This window comes from Strigops habroptila, chromosome 3 (assembly GCF_004027225.2).
Source record: "Strigops habroptila isolate Jane chromosome 3, bStrHab1.2.pri, whole genome shotgun sequence".
Classification (NCBI taxonomy): domain Eukaryota; kingdom Metazoa; phylum Chordata; class Aves; order Psittaciformes; family Psittacidae; genus Strigops; species Strigops habroptila.
Genome location: NC_044279.2, coordinates 74,089,772 through 74,101,892, shown reverse-complemented (window position 1 = coordinate 74,101,892; position 12,121 = coordinate 74,089,772). Strand labels below are relative to the sequence as shown.

Sequence of the window (12,121 nt, the reverse complement as noted above, 5' to 3'; positions counted from 1 at the left end):
AACTGTACGCAGTACTCCAAGTGGGGTCTCACAAGAGCAGAGTAGAGGGGCAGGATCACCTCCTTCGACCTGCTGGCCACGCTTCTTTTGATGCAGCCCAGGATATGGTTGGCTTTCTGGGCTGCAAGCGCACACTGCCAGCTCATGTTAAGCTTCTCGTCAACCAACACCCCCAAGTCCTTTTCTGCAGGGCTGCTCTGAATCTCTTCTCTGCCCAGCCTGTAGCAGTGCCTGGGGTTGCCCCGACCCAGATGTAGGACCTTGCACTTGCCTTGGTTAAATTTCATAAGGTTGGCGTCGGCCCACCTCACAAGCGTGTCAAGGTCCCTCTGGATGGCATCCCTTCCCTCCAGCGTATCAACCGAACCACACAGCTTGGTGTCATCGGCAAACTTGCTGAGGGCGCACTCAATCCCACTGTCCATGTCACCGACAAAGATGTTGAACAGGACCGGTCCCAACACCGATCCCTGAGGGACACCACTCGTTACAGGTTTCCAACTGGACATCGAGCCATTTACCACAACTCTTTGCGTGCGGCCATCGAGCCAGTTTTTTATCCACCGAGTGGTCCATCTATCAAATTGATGTCTCTCCAATTTAGAGACAAGGATGTCACGTGGGACAGTGTCGAATGCTTTGCACAAGTCCAGGAAGATGACATCAACTGCTCTGCCGCTGTCCATCAGTTCCGTGGCTCCATCATAGAAGGCCACCAAATTGTTCAGGCAGGATTTCCCCTTAGTGAAGCCATGTTGGCTGTCACCAACCACCTTGTTGTTTTTCATGTGCCTTAGCATGTTTTCCAGGAGAAACTGTTCCAAGATTTTGCCAGGCACAGAGGTGAGGCTGACTGGTCTGTAGTTGCCCGGGTCTTCCACCTTCCCCTTCTTGAAAATGGGGGTTATATTACCCTTCTTCCAGTCATCGGGAACTTCACCTGACTGCCAGGATTTTTCGAATATGATGGACAGTGGCTTAGCAACTTCATTCGCCAGCTCCTTCAGGACCCGTGGATGGATTTCATCAGGTCCCATGGACTTGTGCACGTTCAGGTTCTTAAGATGGTCTCGAACCTGATCCTCTCCTACAGTGGGCCTAAGGTCTTCGTTCTCACAGTCCCTGCATTTGCTTTCCAAGACTTGGGTTGTGTGGTCAGAGCATTTGCTGGTGAAGACTGAATGAGTGGTACAGAATCCCCTCTTCGAATTGCAGGGTCTCTGCTAAAAACGCGCATGAGGTATGCACATCAGGCACTGAATCTCCTTACTGATTTTGGCAGGAATCTTCTCTGTTCCCATACACTTACCAGTCCCTTTATTTGAAAAAATTAAAAAAAAAAAAAATAATTAAAAAATCAAAGAGTATCAATAGATTATCACATAAGTATTTGTTTCAAAGAGAACCAAAAAAAACCCAAAAGATGCAGTAGTAAAGAAGAACTAGTTGGGTGGGATCTACTACTGGTGTTATGAAAACATTGCTTTGGGAAATAACTTCTTAAGTAGTCATCTTTATGTGATATAGAGCTAGTTTTTCAGCTTGTCACATGTACTCTTCAGAGGTGAAAGAAAAAAATCAACCTGACTTCTGTATTTCTGTAGTTGTAAGAACCTCTTTTCTAAATTTATGATCTATTTACTTCATTTGTTTTCAGATACCCTTGATTTGTTAAAGCAGTAATTCATGGGTACAAGTGGAAACATCTGGGCAGTGGGAGGGAGTAGAAAGTAGCCAGAATAAAGAACAATTGTATGGATCACTGACAAGGCACTAAAGAACTTTCTTGGTTTCTAGCTCCTTTTTTTTTTCCCCTGTTATGGCTTGCGTTGGTGGGATTTACAGTCTAAAATCTTTAACTCACTGTTAATGCTGGTTCTCATCTGGGAATATGTACATTTAGATGCTCATACTGTCGTAGGCACTGAAAATTAGCAACCTTCTTTTACACTGCTTTTCTATAAAAAGCACAGGGAATGCCCATAAGAGGATCGTTTCCTTTAGCAAAAGACACAACCTGATGAGAGCATTATGTAATCTTAATGCACTTTTGATATCTTTGGTATCTAAGTCAGAACTCAACTCCTAAGATGCTGGTGATAGCAGCATGCTGGAAAATGTAAAATTGCCAGCCTGATTACTTTTTCATGGGTTGTCCAGACCTCATGGGTATTGCTAGATGAGAAGAAACACACGGGAGGGAAAGAAGGATGGCTGCCAGCAGTAAAAGAGTCAGTGTTGCTCCTTTCTCTACAGCTATGACAAAAAGCCGATGCTCCATCCATAAGCAGGAAGAGGTTGGTGGAGGATTAGGAACACTGACAGATACCTGGCCTCCAGAAGAGGTTGGAAATGTCTGAGGAAGAAGATGGTCTTTGAATGCAAGTCCTCAAAAGTAAGTAAATATAAATAAGCATTAAGAACATGGGGGAGGAGGGGGGAAATGGGGAGCTGAAGGGAGGGTATGGCAAGAAAAAGAGATTGCAGCATAGTGAAAGAAAAGGCGGTGGACAATGGAGTCAGAGACCTATGCACAGATAAACACAAAGGATGAAGGAAAAAGAGATACTGCTGTTTCAAAGAACTCAAGGAAGTAATTAAAATGAAATCTGGGAGAAAATCATAGAGAAAAAACAGGGAAGACTAAAAACATCTTCTGAATTGCAGCCCACAGTTTTCCCAGTGCACTGAATGGCTAGCTCAACAAATCTCATCCAATTTGTGGAACATTGAAAAGACCTTTAGTTAATTTTTTAACCTCCTCCCTTGAAATGCAGTACTCTTTCTGTACCACTAAAAATGTGTCTCAAAAGTGGAAGTAGTGATTAATTTGACAAGTAATTAACTATTGAGCCCAACTGTCCCATCGGTAACCAACTTGAATAGAGAGATCAGTGGATATGACGACAGGCAGTGAAACATTAATGGGTGAAATAATGCTAATCCTATAGAGGTTAAATGGGAATGACAGAACAGCAATACTGCCCACTCTGAGCTTGTGCACTAAAGAAGTGTAGTCAGTCAGTCTCCAAATGTTACATACCGAAGCAAAAGTTACAAGTAAAGGGCTGAGCCTAGCCCTGATCTGATCTCTTATAAAAAGGAGAGGGCACTCTGAGTATAAATGAACTTAGAATTTAAGCAAGAACTGATATATTTGGTTTGTAAATACAGTGTAGACAACAAGCCCTGATTTTTTTAAGAGCTCTTTTCATCTTTTAAGGAATCCTGCCCTCTTTTAATATCCAATATGGATCATGCTGAAAGTAATTTCCTCTATTAAATGTCAGCATCTCCAAAAAATGCATTAACATCTTATCCAAGCAGATTGTCCTAAGAGATTTTAAAATGGTTTGTACATTTTATATGCAGGAAAGGTCTTTAGAGATGTCTGTTTATCTTGGTTTCCTGTTAATTTGGCAAGGACTGAAGCACTAGGCTTCATCACAGACCAAGTTTGTCAGACAGGATGAACTTCTGATGAACATTGACCACTGAGACTAATAATAGCTAATTGCGGCAAATGTTTCTCCCACATAGGCACTCACAGTTCTTCACACAACACACACACTGAGAATATTTGCAGCTGCTTTTGTACCTCCCTGTAAACTGATGAATCCCCCACCAAAATTCAAATTAAAATGCTGCCTTTATGATAGCACCAAGGTCTCATTCTGCTTCCAGCTTTATTAACAGAAAGGTTGTTTGAAAAAAAACCCCAACCACGTCAACATGAAAACACCAAAGCAAAGTAACTCAGGAGAAGAACTTAGACTCAGCTGTTTCTGGCTTCTCTCCTAAATATTAAATAATAGAACTAAGTTGTAAATATAGAACTTTCTTCTAAATATTCCAAGTCTAACAGTCCATATCTGCTTCCAGCAGGGAGCAGAAGATTCGGACAGGTTCCAATCTCTGCTATGAGTCTGGGGCAGCAAGAGGTTCCTGTTCATTTGTCAAGTCCAGTTTGAAGTTCAGCTAAAGATTTTTGTGTTATGAGGGTTTCACAGCCCCTCATGAAACATTTGAGTTGGCAAAAGGATATTGCAGAGTTTGCAATGCAAAATTAGACCGAATAAAATTGCACAGGGAGCATTTTTAAGAGAAAGAGAAATGAATGTCACATTGAGGTTAAAGTCCTCAGAGAAAGAAAGTTAGAAGAGGAACTCTGTGACTTCAAAGGTCTTTGGAAATGGCAACTTATTCCTTGGAGAATGCAACAACAAACCAGCTGGTAGGGAGGGGTAATGCCAAATGTAACGTCTGTATCGAGGCAGGAGTGGAGCAGATGAAGTAAAGGGAATGTGTTCTGGTATAACAGCTAAAGGAATATTACTTCAGAAAATAAAAGCATAAGAAAAAAAATTACAGTGGTCCAGCATACTCAAAACTGGAGGTTAATGTAGAGTTCTACTCTCTCCCAAAGACAGAGACAATTTTATCTTAATTTTTTATAATTCTTATTATTGTTGCCCATCTCCATGACACAGAAGGATCATGGCTCTGGGATCTCACAGAGGCAAAGTTACAGCCAGACAACCACTGGCCCAAACAGTGATAGAGGAGAAAGGTTTGTAGTGCTGGTAACAGGGTTTCCATGGAAGATGCAGAGGGGAAAGAAAAAAAACCAAAATGCTTTGAAGATGCTGTACACAATCATTTAAGTTTCAAGCTGGGACTGATCTAAATCTCACACTGAGAATGAAGGATGACAGAGTTGCTGTGGGACTGGCAGCCAGCGATGGACCACCCTATGAAGACAGTTTTTCATTAACATATTAACTTCACAATATGCAGTTTTCAGTCCTGTTGATGTTGATGCATCCTTATGTTTGTAGCAGCTGCCTATGCACAGTATGTATTATGGTAGAGGAATAGTGAATCAGAGAATGGTTTCTCATGAGACTAAGCACGATGCCTGTCTGGTGGTAGCCAGCTTCTTTACTAATAAAAAATTCAAGCCATTACATCTCCTTTATTCTAGGACTGGCTCCAACACTCCATTAGCCTCTGCATTACAGAAGAGTTAGACCAATTTTAAAGCATACAAATCTTCTAGTCTGGACTGCATCTTTCCTGAAAGAAGCAGAACTGCACTTAAAAACAATATACCCTGAAACAAATAGTTTTAAGAAGAGCTTCTCACTAGACAGATACCTGATAAAGGAGTGTTTTAAAATGCTTTTCCTTGACATCCCTTTCAACTACAACTCTTGACCTGAAAATCAGCTCACAGGAGCACTGTAATCACTAAAGCAACAATATCAAGCCCTGACCCCTCTTTCTGACAAACACAACCGGAGGGACAGTTGAGAACATGCTTTGTTGGAGTAGAAGCAATAATACAGAAAGCATTCATTTCCTTAGCAACTAGGACAACCTCTTCTTTAATTAGCACATCATGGTCTGAACTTTGCTAATAAAACCTGCCTACACTGCATGATAACCATGCGTTAGGTAATCGCGTGCTTGCCAACATACGGCAGCCTACCACGCTTCTGCATCCTGACATTCTCCACGCTAGCACTCTGTTCTCAGGTCCCACATCTGCAGGCATGCGGTGGGTGGTGGTAATGAATGATACATCCTTGCAGTTTCTCACCCTGGACTCATGATCCCATATCCCATCACACATCCCTCCTGGCTGGCAGACGCAGGGTGCTGTGAAACAGCTTCTGTGCTCTCTTGGGATTTGGGAGGTTACTGTCTATGCCAAAGGAATTAGTTTCCTGGCATGATGTAGTAGAGGAATAAGAGAGCTACCTCACTGCCCAAGCAGCCCCCTTTGGCCTGTCCTCCCTGATTACTACTCTGTGCCATCCTCTTCTGGATCTTCTTCCTCAGCAGTGTCACTCACAGCTAATAGACTTGCGTAGGAAATCACCAAGATGCAGTGGCACCAGCAATTACAGAATGCGCTCTTCTAGAAGATACATCATACGGGTTTGTAGTGCAGTTGTGCTCTGTGCTCCAGTATTACAGGGAGGGAAATAATTAAATGGAAAACTGATCAAGGAAAACTAAATAACTGGATGAAAACAAGTTTTGAGAAAAACTGAAAGTGAGAGTTTACAAAACCATTGCCATAGCTCTAACTACAGCTCATATAGAGCCATTGAAATTTCTACCAGCATAGCAATCATAGTGCTAAGTTTAAAGCAGACAGTAAAACTGGTCTGCAATATTACATGCTCAGATACTTATTCTGGGCTGAGTTCTATACTGCCACAGGTGTTGGAGAGGTAGAATCCAAAGCAGCATGGGTATGCCTGTATGAAATCCTATCATTTCAGTGGAACAAACCATGCTCCAAGACAACAGGTCTCACTAAATGGGAGAAATAGTCCATTCAAACGAGGAGAAAACGAAATTATTTTTTAATATATTAGTGAATAAAAATATGAATTAATGCATCAAACTCTTCTTTATTTTTTTCCTGTCTCAATGAATTAACCCCGAGGAGTAGGGAAAGAACATGAGATCACATGCTGTGTTTAGAGGGCCTGGTCAGCAGAGCAGTGGATGCGGCTGTGACTACTGGTGGGATCACCTCCAGAATGCTTGTACCTGCAGTTTACATGAAAGTATATGTCAGGATGTTTCATAACTTCAAGACTTGCTTGTTAGAAATGTCGAAGGAGAGTGTTTCACAATAAAGCACAGATGATTTCTGTAGTTATTTGGTTTGGGCTTTGGTTTTATGTTAGTTTTGGGGTTTTTTTAAATGTTGGACAACATGAACTGAAACAACATGCTGCTGCCACCCTACAAGAAGAGAGATACCTGTTCGAGATAGCTCTTCAAGATACCGAATGCTCCTTGTAAATGTGCTCTCTGAAAATCAAGAAATTGCACCTCAGGATCAGTAAATTCTCTGAGTGCGCATACGTACCATAAAGTATTATACATCATACAGTATCAAGTCTACTTTCTCAAATGTGGATAACACTTGGAATACTAGCAACAAGGTACTTTTCTTCTGTGCTTGAAAATGTCAGACTTTTAGCAGATTATTGCCCCAACAGAATCAGGTTCACAGAAGTGAAGTGCCGAGATCAAAGACACTCACCATGCTTCTTAAGAGGAATTCAGGAAATGCAGCTTCAGCTGGTATAAAGAACTGTCACCTCTTTACTCTGGTTATGTGCATCCCTAAATTAGCCATTAGATAATTCTGCCACTTCACTGAACTTTTGCTCATTGCGCATTGAAGGTATTTATTCTCCCTTGTCCAGGAGGAAATGCTTTACTGGTAGTAACGGAAATAAAAGAGAGAATAAAGCTCCCATGCAAATCTTATGGTTTTTGTATTTTCTTATTTGATTATTAAAGTGATATTCCCAGAGGTGTGGAGTCAGGGATATTTTAAAACTGCTGATGAGCATCATCCCACTGCTAGCTTAATTAAATACTAGTGATTTACCCATTACAAGAGACAGTTTGTTCCATTACAAAATCCTTTTCTAGTGTATGGAGGCATAAAAAGAGAGTGTAATATCAACTGCATAAACTATTTCTGTAAAACAGAAATAGCAAAGTTGACTTCCTTTTGTAAAGTGTTTTGAGATCTACTCATGAAAAGTGCAGTAGGGGCAGGTAATTTCAGTATGAGTCTAAAAGCCTGTTGCTTCTCTCTGTACTGGCAGATACTCCTTTCATCCAATTAAGATATGGGATTAAAAGGATGTTGCCAATTTAGAATTTTCTTCCTTTATCTGGAATAGTAATAAAACCTTGGAAACCACACAATAAAATTGCTTTCCAACTGAAATCTGACATTCTTGAGCACTACCATTTGTTTTCATGCACTGATCTCTCTGCCTGCGGAGAGATCTTGCTGACAGGTCCTGCTGCACTCCTGCCCCGGGATACTGATGATGATTCTACATTAAACATCCCCCTGGAAGCCAGCAAGCCTCTATTGCTTCTGTAAGCATTTCTGGCAAACAGAGCTGCCTCCTCTGTTCCTGTGCAATGGAAGCATGGGGGTCTATCTCTTGCTTATTGCATCTCATGTTTCAAAATGAAGGACTTAGCCATCAGCAGAATATGCTTCCCCAGGTTCAGTTTAAGCCTGTTTCTTTCACATCCTGGATGTGACAATCACCTCCAGTTGAGCCTCCGTGGAAAGTCTGCTCTCAGCCCACAAGCTCCACAGCACTGGCAGGATTAGCACACATGGAGAAGTTGGGGTACTTGGCAGATAACTGGAGTCCTGGCTGCTCTGACATAGAATTTTGAGATCTCTTGTATCATTTTATAGGATTTTAGAGCTGTGTTGCTGACTAAATAATGGAAATCTGGGGGTTTGTCCTTTAAAATATGGAATTTCTGCAGTATTTTGCCTTCCAGAGACATTTGATTCTGGAATAGGAGGGCCTTCCCACATGATAATGACCAGCAGGAGGGAGAGTAGAAGAAAGGCAGCAGATACTTGCTGTGAAGTTTTTCTTCCCACTGTTTCTGTTCTGGAGAGATAGTCAGGAAAGGGTTTTCTCCTTATTCTCTAAGTCTCTCTTGTCCTTTCAGCAAAATCTTAAAGGCGTCAGCATTCCAAGCCTGAGGAATTTTGGGTCATTAATGCCCCAGCTAGGATGCTCAAGAAGTGTTTTGCATTAGAAATACCTTTTAAACTGTAAACTTAGGCATGAGGGCTCCAGTCGGCCATTTGCTTTCGCACATAAAGAGTGAATGGGCTAAACCAGGTGAGTTTCAATAAGTTTCCTGGACAGTAGGCAGATCATATGTGGGTTAAAGTTCTCTCTCACTGGTAGTTTACAGAGGTTTTCCTTTAGCTCAAACAGCTGGAGTCTGACTTGCTGGAGAAAGAGCGCTGTGCATTCAATTCCCATTTGCTGTTTTCATAAAATGCTTAGTAGCATCTATAGCATGTGAAAAACTGGTGAGAAATGTTAAAAGAAAAAAGTCAGTGCTGTAATTTGTTGACACGTTTAAAACTCATCCCTGAAATGGATTCCTTTGAGTGATGGACTAACTGTACAACGGCCACAATTCTTGCCAGAAGCCTCTTGTTTGTCACAGTGGAAGCTGAAGTCCCCAGAATCTTGTTTTACATTCACCCACAGCACAGCATGAGCAGGAGTCCCTCTGTTTCGCGCAGTCAGGGCACACACATTTGGTCAGTCAAGGGGACTGTTGGGTTCAGCATTCTTAATCACTTTATAATTGGATTCTTTGTTGGGCCACTTTGTGTACATTTATCAGCAAAGTCCAGATCAAGAGAGGTCAAGCAAAGCCTTCCCAAACCTGCCACTGCCCTTTCCACAATTGACATCTCTCCTTTAAACTTTAGAAGACCAACATTTTTCTTTATGGCATCTGTGAACTAGGGTAACATTTGCTTCAGATGAAATGTATTTCCATAAGACTGACAGAGGGCCCCTATAGTTTTGCTTGCCTGTGGGAGCAGGGCAAGACGAAATGCCAAGGGCAAATCTCTCTCAGACCTGCAGCCTTGTTTCTTTTTGATGCAGTGTGTGTTTCTTTTTTATTCTTCCCTTAAGCAATGAATTGAGCTCCTGCAGCAGAGGAAGGATTGTTGACTTATAGAGTACGCACATGGTGGAAAGGTTACTTTAGAGGGAAAAAAAGAAAGAGAAAATGCTCCTGAAATTGCGTGTGTGCATCTAGAAGCTCTTCTGCTCATGAACTCTTCTACTCATAAACAGAGGTGTTAAAAGAGAGCTTCTTTAAGGCACCTTCAACAATCCTTCCAGATTATTTTTCTTATTGTTTTTAGCAGTAACAGGAGCACACTTGAGAACTCCACTCCTAGATCATAACCCCATTTTGTTATCAATTGTGCAAATAATCCCACATGCACCCTGGTAGGAAATCTTACAGCTCTTCAGGAGAGCAATTATCAGGCAAAAAAAATGTTTCTAGTTTACAAAAAGGATCACACAATAAGTGTATTTCTTGGCTGGACACAGAATAAGATACTATTGACCCCTCACTAAAAGTTTGTATTTTGTTTGGTTGGTTTTTTTTAATTCACGAAGAAGGTTCCTCCCTGTCATCTCCAAAAATGCTTGTGAAAATGCAGTGTGAGGGTGAAGGGTTGATCTTAATTCCTCAGTATGAATATGCACTGTCCTTCTGGCTCTGGGAAGATATCAAGTTGGAAGAGTGACAGAGAAAGCACACATCTCTGGTAATTACTTCTGTGGATGAGAAAGAATGTAATAAAAGCAGGGCATTAATGGACTGCAGTAGTGTTCACGGTCAAAGTACTTGAGCGTTGTATCAGCCAGAGGTTGGGAGGGCTAAAGCAATTTTACCAGCTGTGTGATCTTTCTGTGAATGGAGCAAGAGGTTTATGGGTGGGAGCTTGCTTCTGAGAACACAGCCTCCCTCGTAGAGTCTTCCTGTATACAAGCGAAACAAAAGTTTGATGTCCCTCCAAGAGCAATTAGTGAAAGTCATTAGTATGAACCCTCTGATTCAAACACACATTCCTTAGGACATGACAAAGGAACAACCACATTCCAGATAAAATCAGTTCTCTTCAATGTTTCTGAAGGGTGCAGAGGAGCTGGGGTGGGGTGTTAGCCAAAAGAGGAAACAATAAAATGAAGTTTTTTAGTTAGCTCTTTAACATAACTAAGGCTACAATATTTCATACCAACCCTGAAAACTTCTGTCTGACTTGCTGTTTGTTGAGACAACCACCCACAGGACTAGTTTTTAAATTCCAGCAAGAAATTCAAAGCTGTCCAATGAGTCCTCAAGCCAAAATGAAATACTCATGTGGTCTGGATATAACTTTACGCACAAGCCTGTGTGCATACACAATCACCAGTATTTATTAGTATGTAAGTTTTCCAAGACAAATTCAGTCTCTTGCTCTCAAAATTGCTTCTTCTTAGAGACTGCACACCCATTGCTTTTCACATAATAGTGAAAATAGTGTTGCATCACTTCGAAAATGTGGCTGTGTCTGGAATGCTATTGAGCCAAATGGTTTAGATATCTGGCCAAGACTAAATCTGTGAAGTTGGAGCAAGTAAGAGTTCAATTCAGTGCCAGTTCCCCAAATAGCTATTGTGCAAGTTCCCCTAGTGTTTTCTCTCTACAGGGTAACACCTTCTCTTCATTGTCATTGGAGCTTTTGATTGTATACCATTTTGCTAGTGCTTTGTAACATGTTAAAGGTATATTGGCATATTTCAGCTGTGATTTTGCACCGGCCCATGAAGCAGCCCTTTACTTGAAATCGGTCTGTGGCTGCACAAAGGTAAGTAAAGTTTGCAGTCTCTGTACTGAATAGAGCTGTTGCTTGAAATCTCCATCCGCAGGTATAGTGAAAACTTGACTGGACAAGGCTGTGAGAAACCTGATGTAAATCTGAAAACAGTTCAGAGCAAGAAGGTTGGACCAGATGACCTATTGAGATCTCTTCCGATCTAAACTGTTCTGTGATTTCTCTCTAGCCAGGCATGACAATGAGCATGATATGAAGTGGAGTTAAAAGCAGACTGCCTTGATTCATTGGAGCTGGGCTAGAGGTAGCCAGACCACCAAAGAATGTCACCCCAGCTCACTCACACACATGTCTGATGAGAGATAGAGTGCTATGGAGTGGGGACACTATCCTATGTAAGTGCTGATCTCAGCTCTTGGGCAAACAGCAGTCACCTACGTTCAGCCAGAAAAAAGTTTCCTTCCTGAAGGTTTTCAAGGGCTTTCTCGCTCCCAAATCAGGTGCTGAAAGGTGTAGTAGTTCCCTGCTTATGATGGACCCTAAGTGTAAACAAGAACGGCTTGTCCTTGTGAAAGAAGTTGTTTACTGTAGGGCTTGTCTTACTTTGCAAAATCAATATTGCTGTCCCACCAAACTGCTGATATAACTGAGTTTAGGACTGCTGTCAGAAAAGCCATCAGCAGCAAGACTCCTTCCCCTTTCTATGAAGCGTAGCTATGCTAACAAACTCCAAAGGTGACTTTGATTCCTGTTACTTTTTGAAGAACCTTACTGGGGGAGCTCTAACTTCAGGAAATTAGGGCAGCCCCCAGAAACTCTGCTGCAGTTTCAACAGGAGTCCAGGGCAGTATAGACATGACTGGTATGATTCATTTCTCCAGATTCATCTTGCTTAGT

At 41.7% G+C, this 12,121-nt stretch overlaps 1 long non-coding RNA gene across 1 annotated transcript; it reads left to right on the top strand.

Annotated features, from left to right (window-relative positions):
• Positions 1–1,993: 1,993 nt before the first annotated feature.
• On the top strand, positions 1,994–4,964 carry LOC115604682. Its single transcript, XR_003990372.1, has 2 exons — positions 1,994–2,395; positions 4,491–4,964. It is a non-coding gene; the product is annotated as an uncharacterized LOC115604682 (long non-coding RNA).
• Positions 4,965–12,121: the final 7,157 nt, after the last annotated feature.